The sequence below is a fragment of the Symphalangus syndactylus genome, chromosome 20, assembly GCF_028878055.3.
Source record: "Symphalangus syndactylus isolate Jambi chromosome 20, NHGRI_mSymSyn1-v2.1_pri, whole genome shotgun sequence".
Taxonomy (NCBI): domain Eukaryota; kingdom Metazoa; phylum Chordata; class Mammalia; order Primates; family Hylobatidae; genus Symphalangus; species Symphalangus syndactylus.
The window spans coordinates 25,192,618-25,210,453 of NC_072442.2; the positions used below are offsets into that span (position 1 = coordinate 25,192,618).

Below are 17,836 nucleotides of genomic sequence, written 5' to 3' on the forward strand. Positions count from 1 at the left end.
TTGATTCCTCCTTTCTGTTCCACCAGATACCCCTCCACACACTCACACACAGCGTCACACACACAGACCTCACTGCCTACTCTCCTCCCTTCCTCCTCCTTCAACTGCATTTAATATAAATGCCCATTAAAAAAAATTCTCCCCTCCCTGTGACTGCATGGGCCAGACCCTCCCACCCCCAGGTCCCTGATGCTCTTAGATTTTCCTGCTGCCACGTTCCACCCTGAGCCATGTCTTCTAGTATTTTGCTTTCAAATTGTGTCTCCTGCCATTTGTGCCACATTTAAAATGCTAACGTACAGAATGTCATTTACAGAACCGGGGCGTTTGCTCCGGAAAATTAATTTGACTTATTCCTTCTGCCTGTTCCTATCTCCAGGCCAATATTATGCTACTCATTCTACAAGAGTAATACTTAATGAATAGGACTATTAATAATGTCAAGGTCCGTAGGGGCCTGGTGGCTAACGGATAGGCGTAGACGGAAGGAACCCATCACCTGACTCCTGGTTTAATGTCCCATGAAAATATCAGGCACTGCAGTGTAATTATGGAGCAGGGAGAAGCGAGTGGATGACGACCCAGAGTTTCTTAAATATTTTTCAAATTAGTTGATGCTTTTGCTTTTGGGGGAGGAGGATGTTTATCCCCCCACCCCCACGCCATTTCAGTTCTGGTCTGGAAGAGGAGGTGGACCTATTTTCATTAAACACACTCATGCATGTACGTGCGTGCGCACACACACACACACAGTGAGAGAGAGAGAGAGAACAATATATAACTCAGAGATGGTAATAGCTACTCTCACCCCAACATATTGAGATACTGCGTTAGGTATGAGAAGGGGGAAGTGGAGAGCATAGGTTTACATTTAGCAAAAGAGAAAAACACAAAGAAGGAAAAGAAAAAGTGGAATTTAAAAATCTGATTTACAGAGTATCCCAGTAATCCTCCTTTCTTGCATGCACTTCCTCCTTTCCCAGTGCATATAGAATTACCAAGGTAACCGGGCTTCTAGAGAAAACAAGAGGTCCTTCATTATCTGCAGCCCCAGCCCTCATCATCCCCTTCCCACAGTCCTGAATACCCAAGGAGAGGAAGAGTGGCCCTTGCTGTACAGCTTCTTCATTGCTTGAAGCCTGATTCCTTTCAAGCCCTGAGATTATGGCCCTGGGTTGGCCCACATGGCTGCTTTTATAGGAATGGTGCAGCAGGGTTGGGCAGGAACCATGGGAGAGGAAAGATGAGAGGGACGGGGGAGGCCCGGACTGGGGGAAAGGAGTTGGAGTGGGAGTCCTGTATGTCAGTCTCATCTCATGTGCAGAAAGTGGATAAGGATATCTGCCTTGCAGAATGGTGGTGAGGCCATGAGATAACGGGTGTGAAGGGCCTGGGGCTGGGGCTGGCATACAGAGGGGCTGATAATGTTAGTCCCTTTTGTCCAGTTCACAGATGGTGCAATCAGGCTCCACCATAGCAAGAACCAGGCATCTCTTTCTGGTGCAGAGTTGAACAAAGGATACTTGCCTCTCACCCTGGGTGATGTGTGGGAGCTTCCAGTGTAGTGGGGGACCCTCTGCTCTACAGGGGCCCTCAGACTCCCATGAAGGAGTCATGTTCCTACCTGAGGTCCCCAGTCTTATGGAAGAGACTCAGTTTCTGATCTGAGAGGGGCTCTGGTCTGGTGCTGGAACCCCTGTCCTTGGAGGGTTCCCATTCTTATGGAGTAACCACAGTGCCTTCCACCGGGGAGGTCTGCAGTCTTATGAGAGTTCCAGCCCCCTGGTCTGAGAGGCATTTTAGTCTTATGGGAGAAATCCAGCTTCCAATCAGGGTGGGGGCCTTCTGATCTGGTTGGGGAAACTGGGCCCTTACCCTGGCAGAAACTCCAGTCTGATAGAAGAGACACAGCCTCTGTTCTGGAAGGCCTCCCAGTTCGATGGTAGAGAAAAATTCTTGCTCCATGGGAGCCTAAATATGGGGAGAGATGTATAACACTTGGCATAGTAAAATCCCAGTCTAATTGGGGAGACAGAGTCTGTCTTTCAAGAGATTTCAGTCTGATGAGAGAACAGGGTGGCCTAAAGAAGGCCCATCTGATGGAAGAAAACAGAGCCTGCCCGTCAGGGAGCTCCCAGACCACTGGGGAAGAGAGAACCCTTGGCCTCAGGGGATGCCAGTGTGATCGGGGAGGCCTTCTCTGCAGTGGCAGATCCCCTGGTCTTATGGTCTTATTGGGAAGACATGGTACCCAAGGTGGGGCAGCTTCCACCCCTTACAGGGATGGCAGGGCGAGTAAAGGCAGGCAGACTGCAGAAACCCTGAAAGAGGGGAGGCACAAACCGTTCAGCTCAGCTGGGAAGAAATCGGCTCAAGCCCATCAGAGTGACAGATATCCGGGGAGGCTGGGCGTGCCAAGCTGGACTGGTCCGGCCAGGCTGGAAGCCCAGCTGCCTGCTTTTTCTCAGTGCCTGGAGACCACCCGCCTTTTCAGCACCACGGTCAGCGGCCCCTTCGCAGGCACGCGCCCCAGCCCCGCCCCAGGTTGGGCTGGCATCAAGCCTCCCGGCCCTTCTGCGTGTCCCTCGGCCCACCGGCATCCCGGGCTGGAGGTGTGGGTGGGGCAGGCGACCGGGGTATGAGAGGCGGTGGGGTGCCTTCTCCGCGCGTCTCCGCGAGTATCTGTCTCCCCCATGCGTCCGCTGCTCCTCATAGAGGCGTCGGGAGAGCGTGTTGGCGTCTTTCTCGCACAGCGGCTGCGCCCGAGCCTGACCCTGCCAAGAGAGGGGACACTTCCTCCACCTCATCCCCTACTCCAGGATCAGGAAGGCGGTCAAGGCTTCCTCTTGGGTTAAGGTCAGCGGGAGCAGGTCAGGTGTCTCTGAAGGCATGGGGTGTGTGTGTGTGCCTGTGCACGCGCCGCGGGTGTGTTTGGGGATGTCGCAGGGAAAAGATCATCTTACTACCATGTCTTCTTGGGGCACTGCAGTACAGAATGATCAGGAGAGGAAATCTTCCTTCTGGCTCTGGATGCCCTGCTCACCGCCTGGGTGGGTCAGGCCTGAGTCTGTAGCTGATCTTGCGTTCCGTTCCCCAATCCTGAACTGCTTGTGTGAGTCTGTGCAGGGACATCTGGCTTCTGCCGGGGACGACCCTGAGGGGCCCATCCCATGCCAGCTGAAGGTGGGGAGATCAGGGGCCCTACAGACATTCTGCCCAGCCCTTCCTCCTTTCTCTCCATCACCTGGTTTGGACCCCTTAACACCTGAACCCTAACAGATCCAGGTGGTCCAACCAGACCCTGCTCATTCCACTCTTTGTACCCCCACCTCCCAGAAGCAAGGTAGAGGGGTTGAAGGGCCTAGACACAGAGAGACATCCCATCTCTACCCTCACCTCCATCCTCATAAAAGGCAAATATGGAATCAGCAAAAAGAAAAAAAAGGCCAAATAAAAAGTCATAAAGTCATCCAATTAATAATTATTCTGATGGACTCATCAGAATTCACAGCTGGGCCAAGAAAATGGTGGAAGGAGGGGGTCAGAGAGGACAAACGTTGGGAGCGCCTTCTTGTCCCTCACCCTCAGGTGAGAGTGAAGGCGCCTCCTGCCAAGTTCTCGTTTTCTCATTCGCTTCTTTTTTTTTTTATGGGGCATCCTGAGTGTAAAAAATATGACTTGGCTTTATGGTGCTCCAACAGGAATGAAGCTATAAAATTATGAACAGTTTTTATGATGGCTATTCGGGGGATGCTTTTATATTGATGGTATACAGCCTGAATCTGTCTTTTTTGCATCGCACCCCCCTTCCCTGGGCAGGGAGGGGAAGTCTGTGTAACTATTTTTCATGCATTTAATATATTAATTATCCGGTAAATGCTCCCCAGGCTGTGCTCGGGACATTGGAGAGTGACAGGTTCTCAGCGAGCCTCCGAAGGCAGCGCATCAGCCTGCAGTGTATTATGTCGACGAGGTCAGGGTGGGGTTAATGTAACTTTTTATTTGCTGATTTTTCATAGGCAGGAGCAAAGCTGGGATGGAGGGAGGGAGAGAGAAGGAGGGAGAGAGGGAGGAGAAGGTGCCACGAGAGCAGAGATAATGGTGAGGCAGATCTCTCCACCCCCAATTCACCTCTGTCAATGCCAGGAGGTTTGATTAGGTAGGGAAGGAGCAGTGGCCTCTCCTACTGGCTCTGGCACCCAAAGCCACACACTCCTGGTGACACTCTTAGGCATGAAGCTTTCCCTTGCTGCATCTTGCACCCTTGAATGCAGGCACAGTGTCACCTTCCAACTCCTTCTCACTTGCTGAAACTGAAACCCCGGCTCTCGGGTCTGGAAGAAAAACTATAAGATTACCGCAGGAGTGTCTGACCAGCTTCCCTTTGTATACTCCCAGATAGGTGCTTACACATAGCCACATGGACTTGTGCACACACAAGCTGGCTTTGTCACTTGAGTTCGCATTGTCCCTCCTGCAGGACACATCAGATTCTGATTACTTGCCCATTCACAAAGCACGGCTTCTGGCGATTAAACAAGGGAAGCGATGAACAGGTTTCACTGGCCACAGTTTCTCTTCTCTGTCAATGATACCAAGAGCACTCATGCCTAGAGCCGAGACCCGTCCACCCTGCAAGAAAGGAAATCTGTCAGCCAACCCATCTCTGTCTGGAAAGCCTGGGGAGGGGGCTGTTCAGAGGGCCTGATGCCCAGGTCACCACTGGGCCTACGTGTGTGCTCCAAGTCTTGAGAGAATAAAGGCTACTTCTTAGATCAGACTGGGACCTCTCTGTTCCTGGCCTCTTGCCCCCGCCCTGCCATCTGCCGGCCCCAAGAGGGCAGCACAGGTGGGTCTTCTCTGCTTTGACTGGTTAGTGATCATGAATACTTGAGTCCTGGCTCCCTAATGCTTTGAAGCCTTTATTTTGTTTTTTTGTATAGAGTTTTTTTTCTTTACTGTAAAAATGTTTAATCATTCAGAAAAGTAGAGATATTGTTAGCATTATTATTTTAGGATTGGGGTAGACACTTTTGTGTGTTTAGCCAGGAAAATGGCAGCTCCCGCTGAACCAGGAGCACAGACCCCTGGGTTCAGGGCCTCAGCTCTGCCTAGATGTGCTGTGTGATGCCTCTTTGTTCTTCACCAAAGAAGACAAAGTAGGGGCAGGATACTCCTGAGGTGCTGCAGACCTGCCTACCTTTGCTCACTGAGGACTCAGGAGTGTGCGCGCACGTGCACATGTCCTATCCCTCTCCAACGAGAGAAGTTAGGAGCTTGAGTTCTAGAAACACGGTCTTTGCTTTGCCACTTCCTGCTCTGTGACCTTGAGAGAGTTCCTTTCCTGCTTTCAGATTCAGTTTCCCCACCTGTAAATTGGGGCTCATTATATTAGGGGTGCAACCTTATAGGAATGTTGTAAAGAATAAAGAAGTGGAGCCGTGTAAGATGCTTAGCTCAGTGCCTGGTACAAACACTATTGCTGTTGCTATTGTGATGATTACTATTATTATTTTGATTCTACCCATGCCTACCTGCCCTTTTTTTTTTGATGTGGAGTCTCGCTCTGTCACCCAGGCTGGAGTGCAGTGGCGTGATCTCAGCTCACTGCAACCTCTGCCTTCCAGGTCCAAGCAATTCTCCCACCTCAGCCTCCCAAGTAGCTGGGATTACAGGCGCCCGCCACCACACCTGGCTAATTTTGTATTTTTAGTGGGGACAGGGTTTCACCATGTTGGCTAGGCCAGTCCCAAACTCCTGACCTCAGGTGATCCACCCGCCTCAGCTTCCCAAAGTGCTGGGATTACAGGCGTGAGCCACCACACCCGGCCACCAGCCCATGCAGCCCAACCCCTGTGGAGTTACCACTCTTCTACAAATTTGCAAATTCTGCATTCCAAGTGGCTATTTCCTCTTAGGCATTTGGCCTGAGTTGTGGCATACCATGCGATAGGTGTGCAGTGATGTGTAATTGTGGTCCAAACAGCAGAGCTTAGTAGGCAAATGCCATTGCCATCTCTATTAAGTCAGCATGGGGGTATCATTAAGGATGCAACATTGTTGGGTACCAAGAGAGGGCTGGGGGTGTCAGGTACGTTACCTCATTTGTCTTTCTTAATGGCCTTATGAGGTAGATAATATTATTAAACCATCTCACTGGTGAGGATCTTGAGGATCAGGGAGATTCAGTCAATGATATGCCGACCTAAGGTCACCAGGTGGTAAGAACCAGGGCTGGGATTTAAGAACACTGACTGCACAGCTCATGGGCTTCCTGTTTCTTCAGGCTGCCTCTGGCTCCATTTTTTAAATGATACCAACTAAAGCAGTGAGAGCAACCTTGTGAAAATCTAAGTGCCTACTATCTGTCAGACACTGATGAGGGGCCCATGGGGGCTCACAACAATGAGGTGTTTTTGCTGGTCTGGAGGAGTCTGGAGGCCACTTGGGGGAGATAAGACATTTAGTAATAGTAGTAGTAGTAGTGCCACTACTCATAATATAAATAACATCAGCCACAATAGCTAATGCTTACTCTGTGTCAGGCACTTTTCCAAGAACATTATTCCACAACCCCATAAGACAGGTATTGTTATTACCCACTGGTCTGTAAATGAAATTCTGAGGTCCAGAGAAGTTAAGATGTGCAGAACTTGCACAACTTGCTAGTGGAAGATTCTGTGTCGGGACCAAGACTGACTCCAGAGGTGACGCCCTCAAATTTGTCATCTGCTGTGTGCCAGATACCCACTTTGCACAATTCTCTTCCAAGTTTGGGATTCTCATGCTCACTTAGGTGTATATAAATGTGTTGGCCCTTTTGTAATTTTTATTTTTGCACAAGTATTTAATGAGAGTATTTTAAGTGCTGTGTTACTAACCATAATGACAGTAACTACTAAATGTCTTGGTAGTGAGGTTTGAGGGCCTGCTATGTGCCAGGCGTTGTGTTAAATGCTTTGTTTGCATTACCTCATCTTTTTTTTTTTTTTTTTTTTTTTTTGAGACAGAGTCTTGTTCTATCGCCTAGGCTGAAATGCACCGGCACAATCTCAGCTCACTGCAACCTCTGCCCTCCAGACTCAAGGGACTCTCTTGCGTCAGCCTCCCTAGTAGCTGGGATTACAGGCATGAACCACCATGCTCAGCTAATTTTCATATTTTTAGTAGAGACAGGGTTTCACTATGTTGGCCAGGCTGGTCTTGAACTCCTGACCTCAAGTGATCCTCCTGCCTTGGCCTCCCAAAGTGCCAGGATTACAGGTGTGAGCCACCACACATGGCCTCTCATCTCATTTTCTCAACGTCCTTGTGAGGCGGGTAATATTATTGTCACCTCTGTTTTCCAGATGAGGAAACTGAGATTTTCAGTTGCCTGAAGTCACATAATAAATGGTGAAGCCAGGAAAATGGTTTAAGTCCAGGCAGTCCGTCTCCAGAGTTTGAGCTCTTAACCCAAAACTCTTCATGAGAGAGAAGCTTATGGAATCCGAGGGAGAAGTTCCCTATCACTTCCCTGCACCCCAGTCACGCTCTCCTCCTCCCCCTCAAAGAACTTTCAGGTAGAATTTTCCCAGAACCTTTATATATGTATGACAATGCATAGAGGGATTTTTCCTCATAAATGTGATCATTCTGTTGTATTGTTCTGCAGATTTCCCACCTTTCATGTTGATATATGTAGACCTAGTTCATTCTTTTAACTTCTACCTAATATTCCAGAGAATGGGCTTACCATAATTCACCCATTGACGGACATGTGGATTATTTCTGATTTTTTGATATTGAATGCAATGAGCAATGCTTCCTTGGGTATTCTAATACTGGCTTTTCAGGCACATGTGCTCAGCAGCTAGAAGTGGAATTACTGAATGGAACAGAATGTGCCTTTAATATTTTTCTAGTTGTTGCCAAACTGTCCTCCAAAAAGCCTGCATGCTCCCCCCAAGGCATATGGGAGGACCCCCATTTCCTGATCTGTTTACCATTAATGGCTATTATGCATATTTTTTTCCATTTTTGCTAAACTCGTATATGAAAAAAAGTCTTCATTGTTTTAATTTCCCTGGTTACTACTGAGACTGGGGAACTTTATATTTATTTGCCTTTTTTTCTGTCTTCTTTACTCTTTTTATATCCCATCGATGCATATGCTTTGCCCATTTCTTGACTGGGTTGAGGGTTTAAGGTTCTTATAATATTAATTTCCTGATGATTAAAGTAATACATGTTAAACAAAGAACATCAGAAAACACAAAAAATAATGAAGAAAATGGATGTCACACATAATCTCACCATCCAGAAATAACACTTGGCATCATATTGGTGCATTTTTGCCACTCTTTTTCTCTGTGCAAATATATGTACTTTCTTTCTTTCCTTTTTTGAGATGCAGTTTTGCTCTTGTTGCCCAGGCTGGAGTGCAACGGTGCGATCTCAGCTCACTGTAACCTCCGCCTCCTGGGTTCAAGCGATTTTCCTGCCTCAGCCTCCCAAGTAGCTGGGATTACAGGCATGTACCACCACGCCTGGCTAATTTTGTATTTTTATTAGAGACAGGGTTTCTCCATGTTGGTCAGGCTAGTCTCAAACTCCTGCCCTCTGGTGATCCGCCTGCCTCAGCCTCCCAAAGTGCTGGGATTACAGGTGTGAGCCACCATGCCTGGCCCAATATATGTACTTTCTACCTCCATTCCTAGCATAGCCTGGTATATATGGCCTTGGACCATTTTCTCCACTTGTCACTATAAAGGGGACATTTTCCTATGTTGTTAAATATTTTAAACACTATTTTTATATTTGCTTAGTATTGATCCAATTGATGTGTTAATATTTAATCATTATTCTAATTGCTAGACATATATAGGCTGTTTCCAGTTTTCCACTATTATATAATACATAATGCTACAGTGAACATCTTTGTACATAAATCTCTGTCCACATCTCTGATTATTTCCTTAGGATAGATTTCTTCAAGTGGAATTACTAGATCAAAGGGTATACATTTTTAAAGATTTTGATACATATTGCCAAATTACTTTCTAGAAGGGATACATCGATTTCCATCCCCATTCACCATGTAAGGGACATATATTTAACTGCACACTTTACAATAAAAAAAAAACACTTTTTAATCGGAAGGTAAATGTATCTCTTTATTGTCTTAATCTTCACTGTCCCTTGCAGGGAACTTAAACGTATTTTCCACTTCTCCTGGCCATTTGTATTCTACGAATTGTCTCTCCATGTTTTCTGCCCACTTTCTACTGGACTTATCCTCGTGTTTTAGACAAAAAACCTGAGGTTCAGAGTAGCTGAGTAACCCACCCAGTTACATAGTTGGCAACAGCCACAGCCAGAATTCAAACCTCTCTTACTCCAAATCCTGAGCTCTTGCCCTGTGCTGCTTCTCTATGACTCTAGAGCAAGAACCAGCAAACTACGGCTCAGCCTGCTGACTGTTTCGTAAATAAAATGTATTGGATCCTGGCCACGCCCATTTGTTTACTATCATCTATGGCTGCTCTTGCACCATGGCAGAGGTGAGCAGTTGCGACAGAGACAGGATGGCCAATAAAGCCTAAAATATTTACAATTGGTTTTATAGAATTTTTTTTTTTTTTTTTTTTTAGACAGGGTCTGACTTTGTTACCCAGACTGGAGTGCAGAGGCGTGATCTCAGCTCACTGCAACCTCTGCCTCCCAGGCTCAAGCGATCCTCCCGCCTCAGCCCCTCAAATAGCTGGGACCACAGGCACGTACCACCATGCTTGGCTTATTTTTTGTATTTTTTTATGGAGACAGGGTTTCACTATGTTGCCTAGGTTGGTCTCAAACTTATGAGCTCAAACAATCTGCCTGCCTTGGCCTCCCGAAGTGGTGGGATTACAGGCACTAGCCACTGTGCCCAGCCCCAGTTTTACAGAAATGTTTTATGGAAAACATTTGCTGACCTATGCACCCACTGCTCTGGAGTAGCACTAGTGTATCATTTCAAATGTCCTGGAAGCCCTCTTTTAAAAAGTAAAAAGAAACAAGTGAAATTAGTTGTAAGAATATATTTTATTTTCTTAATAATATCAAGATATTAATATATAAGCACATAATCGGTATAAAGATTATTAATGAGATTTTTGCACTTTGGGGAGGGATACTATCTTTGAAATCTGTTGTATATTTTGCACTTAGAGCACGTCTCAATTTGGACTAGTCAAGTTCAAGTGTTCAATTGCTACATATGCCTAGTGGATTACCTTAAGAAACAATACAGCTCAAGAGCCCCAAGTTTTTCACCTGTGAAATGTGGATGGTGCTAATATCACTCACTTTGTAGGATTGTTGCAAGAATTGAATGGGAAGCTGTGTGTGTATACAGTTTATAAAGCACTGCATACATGCAATGGCGATGATTATAACTACGGGCTGGGGGATCTAGGGTGACTTGCCTTTCACTCTGAAGATGAGTAGAAATTTGATAGGCAGAATGTAGTTATTGCTGAGAATAACTCCAATGGTCACACACATATATACTCATACCACGTTTTTGTTTCTTCTCTTCACTGGTTCAGTGTTTTCTGAACAGTATTCAGGCTTAGAGAGGGCGGGAGTAAGGCTTGCTCACTCAGTGCAGAAGGTATGTTCCATTAATTCCTCAAATGCCCCATTTCCTGTGGGCTGTGCCTACAGCCACTCGAGGTGTCTGTCTCTGAACTGCCCTGCTTGGCTGCCAAGCAGAATTAAAATCTGTCTTTTTAATTTACCACTTTATTCATCTATCAAATACTTACTGAATACCTATTGTTCAACAGCCTCTGAGATGAGAGTTCTTTTCATAAAGGATTTTCTCAAAACATATAACCACAACAAAGTTACTGAAATTAAATGAAAAACAATGAGAAAGAAGTAAACATGTTTAGGCATAGAATCTGTGTAACATGAATTTAGGCTCTGAGCTTCTTGGCAACCAGGGCAAAAAGGGAAATATATTAGATTACATAATTTCCACTATCTGGGAGAAAAATGTGTGCTACTTTTTTTTTTTTTTCTAAGAGAGACAAACTGTTCCTTGGTACTACATTCAAGCAGGTCATCATCACACAAGGCAGTCACACAGGGACTCTGAGCAGCATAATAGACAAAGCCTCCGATTGCAGATTTACAGCAAGTGCAGCCGTGGTCTTCCTGTGCTTGTTTCTTGTGTCTGCCCTCAATAAAAGCTGAGGGCACTATGTTAAAGCTCAAACTCAATGGAGGCAATACTACAGGAGTCCAACCTATGTAATCCTGGTATGTGGCTTTCTAGGGATTTAGCTTGAAGCAAGGAAGGGGTTTAGAATGCCCATGGGAAGGTCTGCCCCAGCTGTCTCTGAAATCCAGTCCATCTTCTTCTTTGCCACTGCCACCACCTAGGGTGAGTCCTTGTCCTTTTTTGCCTCCTCTCTGGTCTCTCTCCTGGACTCTCTTCCATTGAGAGCCAGCCATCTCTCTGCTACACAGACTTGATCATCACCCCAACACTCCACCAGCTCAAAATCCATCAGTGATCTAAGTGGTGGGATTTGGGGTGAATTTGTTTGCACTCAGCTTAGAATTTTTAATCACTGTTTGAACTCTTTATAATAAGTATGGCTTATACTTGCAAAAACAGTAGGATGATTTTACTTTAGAAAAAAAAATCTGGGCTGAGATGCCCAGCTGTGCCAAGGTGCTAATTAGTGGTTAATTCTAGGTGGTGGGACTATGGGTGGCTGTTACTTTTTACTCTATATTTAAGTATATGTTTAAAGTTTACAAAATCATTTAGTCCTTCTTTTTTGCTTTTGTGTAACCTGAAACCCACTCACTCCTCCTCTGAGCTCTCACTGTTTCTTTTGCTTAGTGACATCATTTATTAGGCACCTACTGTGTACAAGCCACTCTTAAAAAATATTACTGGATTTAAGCCATATGTTGAACCCATTTCATGGATGAAGGAACTAAAGTTTGAAAGGTTATGGAGGAATTTGCCTGGGGTCACAGGGTTGGAGCGACAGAGATGTGATTAGGACCAGCAGTTTTGCAGCCAAACTTCCAGTTTTCCTTTACACTCCGGTCTCCTACTCAGCACATTGTTTTTTGTTTGTTTTTTTTTAATTTTTAATTTTTATTAAAAAAATTTTTTTTTGAGACAGGGTCTTTCTCTGTCACCTAGGCTGCAGTAGCTTACTGCAGCCTCTACCTGGGCTCAAGTGATCCTCCCGCCTCAGCCTCCCGAGTAGCTGGGATGACAGGCACGCACTACCATGCCCGGCTAATTTTTGAATTTTTTGTAGAGATGAGGTCTCACTATGACCCAGGTTGGTCTCAAACTCCTGGGCTCAAGTGATCCTCAATCTCACCCTCCCAAAATGCTGGGATTATAGGCATGAGCCATGGTGCCTGGCCTCACTGGCTTTTATTTTTTTTTTCTAATACTTCTTTCTTTACTTTTTTTTTTTTTTTTTCTTTTTTTGAGACAGGCTCTTGCTTGATCACCCAGGCTTGAGTGCAGTGGTGTGATCACGGCTCACTGAAGCCTTGACCTCCCGGGCTCAAGTAATCCTCCTGCCTCAGCCTCCCAAGTAGCTGGGATTGCAGACATGTATCACCACACCCGGCTAATTTTTTTAATTTTTTTTTTTTTTTTTTTTTTTTGTAGAGACTAGGACTTGCTATGTTGCTCAGGCTCGTCTCAAACTCCTAGGCTCAAGTGGTTCTCCTGCCTTGGTCTCCCAAAGTGCTGGGAATGGGCATGAGCCACTGTGCTGGCCTCTTTTATCTTTCTTTTCTTTTCTTTTCTTTTTTTTTTTTTTTTTTTTTGAGGCAGAGTCTCACTCTGTCACCCAGGCTGGAGTACAGTGGCAGGATCATAGCTCACTGCAGCCTCGACCTCCCAAGCTCAAGCAAGCCTTCTCACCTCAGCCTCCCAAGTAGCTGGGACCACAGGCATGCGCCATCGCCCCTGGCTAATTTTTTTTTTTTTTTTTTTTGCAGAGGTGGGGTCTCCCTATGTTGCCCAGGCTGTTCTCGAACTCCTGAGTTCAAGCCATCCACCTGCCTCAGCCTCCCAAAGTGCTGAGATTACAAGCATGAGCCATCATGCCTGGCCCTCTTTTATTTCTTTACACCAGCATAGTACTTGGCATATTCTAGGTGTTCAATAAATGTTTATTATTACACACAGGTGCTTCCTAAATACCACTTCTATGGTGGGAAATTTTTGAAATACTGATTTTTTTCTTCCTTTATAACATCCCTTCCTTTTACCCCTCGGTACGGTTGCCTCAAAGGACCTCAGAGTATGAGGCCTGAGCCCAGGCAGACCCCTGAGAGCCAAGAGGGTGTGGCTGAGAGGTGGCATCTAGATAGCTTCGTGGAGAATCTAGTGCCTTGACAGGAGGAGCAGACCCCCTAAAGTGCCTTCCATCATGACCCGGAAGGACACAGAACTGAAAGTGCCCCTTGGACAAGAGAGAAGATCCTCTTAGAGGGCGCCTGGGTGAACAGATCACATGGAGGATCATGTGGTACTCTCCCCACCCGGCCCCCAGCACTACAGAAGCCCTCCCAGACTTAGATGGAAGTCTAGGGAAAGGACGAGAACTCCGAGGAAATTCAAAAATCACTGAGACTGAATTTTTTTTCCACTGCCAGTGGCACAAGGACTCAGAATGGAAATTAAATTGCATTAAAGAAAAAAATGTTTTATCATAAGAGTCTCTGGACTGAGACTTTCACTACACTGCCCCTAGCTGGGCATTTGCTGGGCTGGAGAAACACATTTCAGGGTGGCACTGGCCTGTGAGCATGTGGAAGGAAGTGTGGAATTCTAAGCCACCTACTGAGGGCAGGGAGGTACTCGGAGTTTGGAACCCGGAAAAGCAGACAAACATCCTGAGGCCAAAGTTACGGAGACTGATAGGTGTTCTTCCCACAGGGAAGGTCTCCCCTTCTGTGTGTGGAGGTGGCCAGGAGGGCCCCCTTGTTGGCAAACTTAAAGATTCCTCCCAAGGTATTTTTGGACCCATTACACTCTCAAACAGGAACCTAATTAAATATATATATATATATATATATATATATATATATATATTTATTTATGTATTTATTTATTTTTAGGGATGGGGTCTCACTATGTTGCCCAGGCTAGTCTCAAACTCCTGGGCTCAAGCTGTCCTCCTGCCACAACCACCCAAAGTGCTGAGATTACAGGTGTGAACCACTGCACCTGGCCCAGGAACCTAATTTAGACCCAGAATTCCACACCATTGACCATGGAAAGAACGATCTTGGCCTGAAAAACTTTTAGAGCAGATATGACGAGTTGCCTATGTCTGCATCATTAGTGCCCTGGTGGACTCTCTCCTTCTAAGCAGCACAGCTCCCTGGGGGACCTTCAAAAGGAATGAGCCATGAAATGGCCCCCCAGGGGGTAAAAAAGAAGGGGGTCTGCTGAATGAAGTCACTTACCAGTGACCCTGCCAATTTGAGCCTCTGCCTGGCAAGGACAGTGAATTTGGCTTTGCCATGGTTGATGCTGTCAGAGAGAGTTTGGGTGGTGGGGTAGCGAGGGGCCACATTAGTGGACCAGCCAGGTGGCTGAGATGTGGTGTGAACATCACTGTGCTCTAGTTGCAAAGTCTGGTGCCAGTTTTCACTCTGCTCTTACCAGCCTGGACTGAGAAACCCACTGCCCCTTTCTGAGCTTTGGTGTCCTCCGTTAGACATACCTGCCTCACACGGTTGTGGGGAGGGCACTTGGTAAGCTCTTGGTGACTTCCCCTAAGGATCCGTCATCCTATTTCACTAGCAGCAGCCTCATCCAGTCTTAGCTGCAACCCCATGTCACCCGTGGAAATCCCGTTATCCCATGAAAATGCTGTGATTCAATGCAATTAGGATAAAGAGGGACCTGGGGGCTACCACCAGTGGTTACACTGCAGCTGGAAAGCAAGTGGCCTCTTTACTACCAGGAAGCGTGGGGTGTCCTTCAGCCTAGTCAGTCAGGATGCTGGTACTGGGCCTCCTGGATGACCCTACGCCTTCTTTAAAGCCAGATAGCCCATATTCCCGGCAAACATTTTCATTATGCTCTTCCTTTGGGGTGTGGTGAGGTTGGTGTTAATTGCGGGGCTGTTCATAATAAATTAGCTCTGAGCCTGGAATTTTTGTTTTTGTTTTTGTTTTGTTTATTTTATTTTATTTTATTTTATTTTATTTTATTTTATTTTATTTTATTTTATATTTTTGAGACACAGTCTCACTCTCTTGCCCAGGCTGGAGTGCAGTGACACGATCTTGGCTCACTACAACTTCCACCTCCCAGGTTCAAACAATTCTCCTGCCTCAGCCTGCCAAGTAGCTGGGATTACAGGTGCCCGCCACCACGCCCAGATAAAATTTTTTTGTATTTTTAGTAGAGACCATTTAGTGAAACCACTGAAGTTTCACCATTTTGGCCAGGCTGGTCTCGAACTCCTGACCTCAAGTGATCCACCCACCTCGGCCTCCCAAAGTGCTTGAATTACAGACGTGAGCCAAGGTACCCGGCCAATTTATTATTATTATTTCAGAGACAGGGTCTCACTCTGCCACCCAAGCTGACCTGCAATGCTACCATCATAGCTCACTGCAGCCTCAACTTCCTGGTTCCACCTCAGCCTCCCAAGTAGCTGGGACTACAGGCATATGCCACCATGCTTGGCTAATTTTTGTGGGGTTTTTGGTTTGTTTTTTGTAAAGATGGGTTCTTGGTATGTTGCCCAAGCTGATCTCAGACTCCTGGGCTCAGGCAATCTTCCCACCTCGGCCTCCCAAAGTGCTGGGATTACAGGCATGAGCCACCGCAGCCGGCCATTTTTGTTTTAGTTGGAATATTCACAGCAAGAAAGCCACTGGGGCATCAGCCTTTCCTGTACATTACCTCATTCCATCCTTACTACGCTCTGCTGAGGCAAGGTAGGCAAGCATTGTTTTACCTTTTCAAATCTATTTTGTATCTCTCTATCACCTCTGCTATCTTCGTAGTCCAAGCCACTGTCAATTCTTTTCATTAAGATTTTCTAAGGTATAGTTTATATTTAGTGAAGTGCACAAATCCTAAGCATACAGCTGGATGAAGTTTTACACCCAGGTAACCACTGCTGAGATCAAGCTATACATTCCCAGCTTTATAGCAGGCTTCCTCTACCTCCCCACAGCCATTATCCCTCCCAAGGATAACAGCTATCCTGACTGCTATTCTTACAGACTTCTTCTGCCTGTTTTTGAACTTCATATAAATAGCACCATGCAGCATGTCCTCTCTTGTCTTGTGAGATTCGCCCATGTAGCATGCATCAATCAGTAGTTTGTTCTTTTTAACTGCTGCATAATATTCCACTATGTGAATAGACCATAATTTATTTGTTCATTCTATAACTGGTGGACATTTGAGTTGTTTCCAGCTTTTGGCTATTACAAATAAAGCTTGTGTCTTTTAGTGAACATTATGCTAGGTCATAGACTACATTTATTTTTAGCTTTAAAAGGTACTACCAAATATTTTTTTTCCAAAGTAGTTACATTGATTTACATTCCCCCCAGCAGTGTATGTGAGTTTCAAGTGCTTCACAACCTCATCAACCCTTCTTGGTATTCTTGGTCAGTCTTGTAAAATTTAACCACTCTGATGGGTCTGTAGTAGAATCTCATGGGGATTGTACCTTGCGTTTCTCTGATGATAAATGATGTTGGGCATCCTTTCATTTGTTTATTGCAAGCCACTGTTATGCTCTCATGGGTCACTGTGCAGAACTCCTACCCAACCTCGCTCTTCCTGCTCTGGGCCTCTCCAATCCCTTCTGTCCAGTACAGCTGCAGCAAAGAGTATTCCTAACATAGCATTTGGGTCCTGTTGCTCTCCTGCTTAAAACCCTTCTATAGCTTTCCCTTGCCCTTTGGATCAAGGGCCAAATCCTTGACCTGTTCCTGCTTTCCCAGGACTCCTGCCTGCCTCTCCAGCTTCATCTAAGACCATTCTGTCCCTTGTACTTCAGCCACTCTGGTCTCTTTTGAGCATGTGAGTTGTTTCCAGGTTTTAGCTATTACAAAAGCTCGTGTCTTTTCCTTCCCAGCATTTATCTTACATTCTGTAATTATATGCTGATTGTTTGATTGATGTCTGTCTCTGCTACTAGATGGTAAGATCCATAGGAGCAAGCCCTACACTTGTCTTGCTCATTTTGCATCTCTAGTGCCTAATGTAGTACCTGACACATAGTAGATCCACAGTACATATTTGTTGAATAAGTAAATACACTGATATGGTGTGTCCCCACCCAAATCTCATGTCAAGTTGTAATCTCCACATGTTGAAGGAGGGGCCTGGTGGGAGGTGATTGGATCATGAGGGTGGTTTCTAGTGGTTTAGCACGATTAGTGCTGTCTCATGGTAGAGTTCTCATGAGACCTGGTTGTTTAAAAGTGTGTAGTACTTTCAGGCCAGGTGTGGTGGCTCATGCCTGTAATCCCAGCACTTTGGAGGCCAAGGCGGGTGGATCATGAGGTCAGGAGCTCCAGACCAGCCTGACCAACGTGGTGAAACCTTGTCTCTACTAAAAATACAAAAATTAGCCAGGCGTGGTGGCGTGCTCCTGTAATCCCAGCTACTCATGAGGCTGAGGCAGGAGAATCGCTTGAAACAGGGAGGCAGAGGTTGCAGTGAGCCGAGATTGCATCATTGCACTCCAGCCTGGGTGACAAGGTGAGACTCCGTCTAAAAAAAAAAAAAAAAATGTGTAGCACTTCCTCCTTTGCTCTCTCTCTCTTCTGCTCTGCC

The 17,836-nt window shown here is 46.0% G+C and overlaps 1 long non-coding RNA gene across 1 annotated transcript in view; it reads left to right on the forward strand.

Annotated features, from left to right (window-relative positions):
* The first annotated feature begins 2,705 nt into the window (after window positions 1-2,705).
* LOC134735208 (uncharacterized) overlaps window positions 2,706-17,836 on the forward strand; it is a 107,252-nt gene continuing 92,121 nt past the window's right edge. The window contains exon 1 of the long non-coding RNA XR_010118043.1: window positions 2,706-2,870. This is a non-coding gene — a long non-coding RNA (uncharacterized lncRNA). The remainder of the gene's footprint in view (window positions 2,871-17,836) is intronic.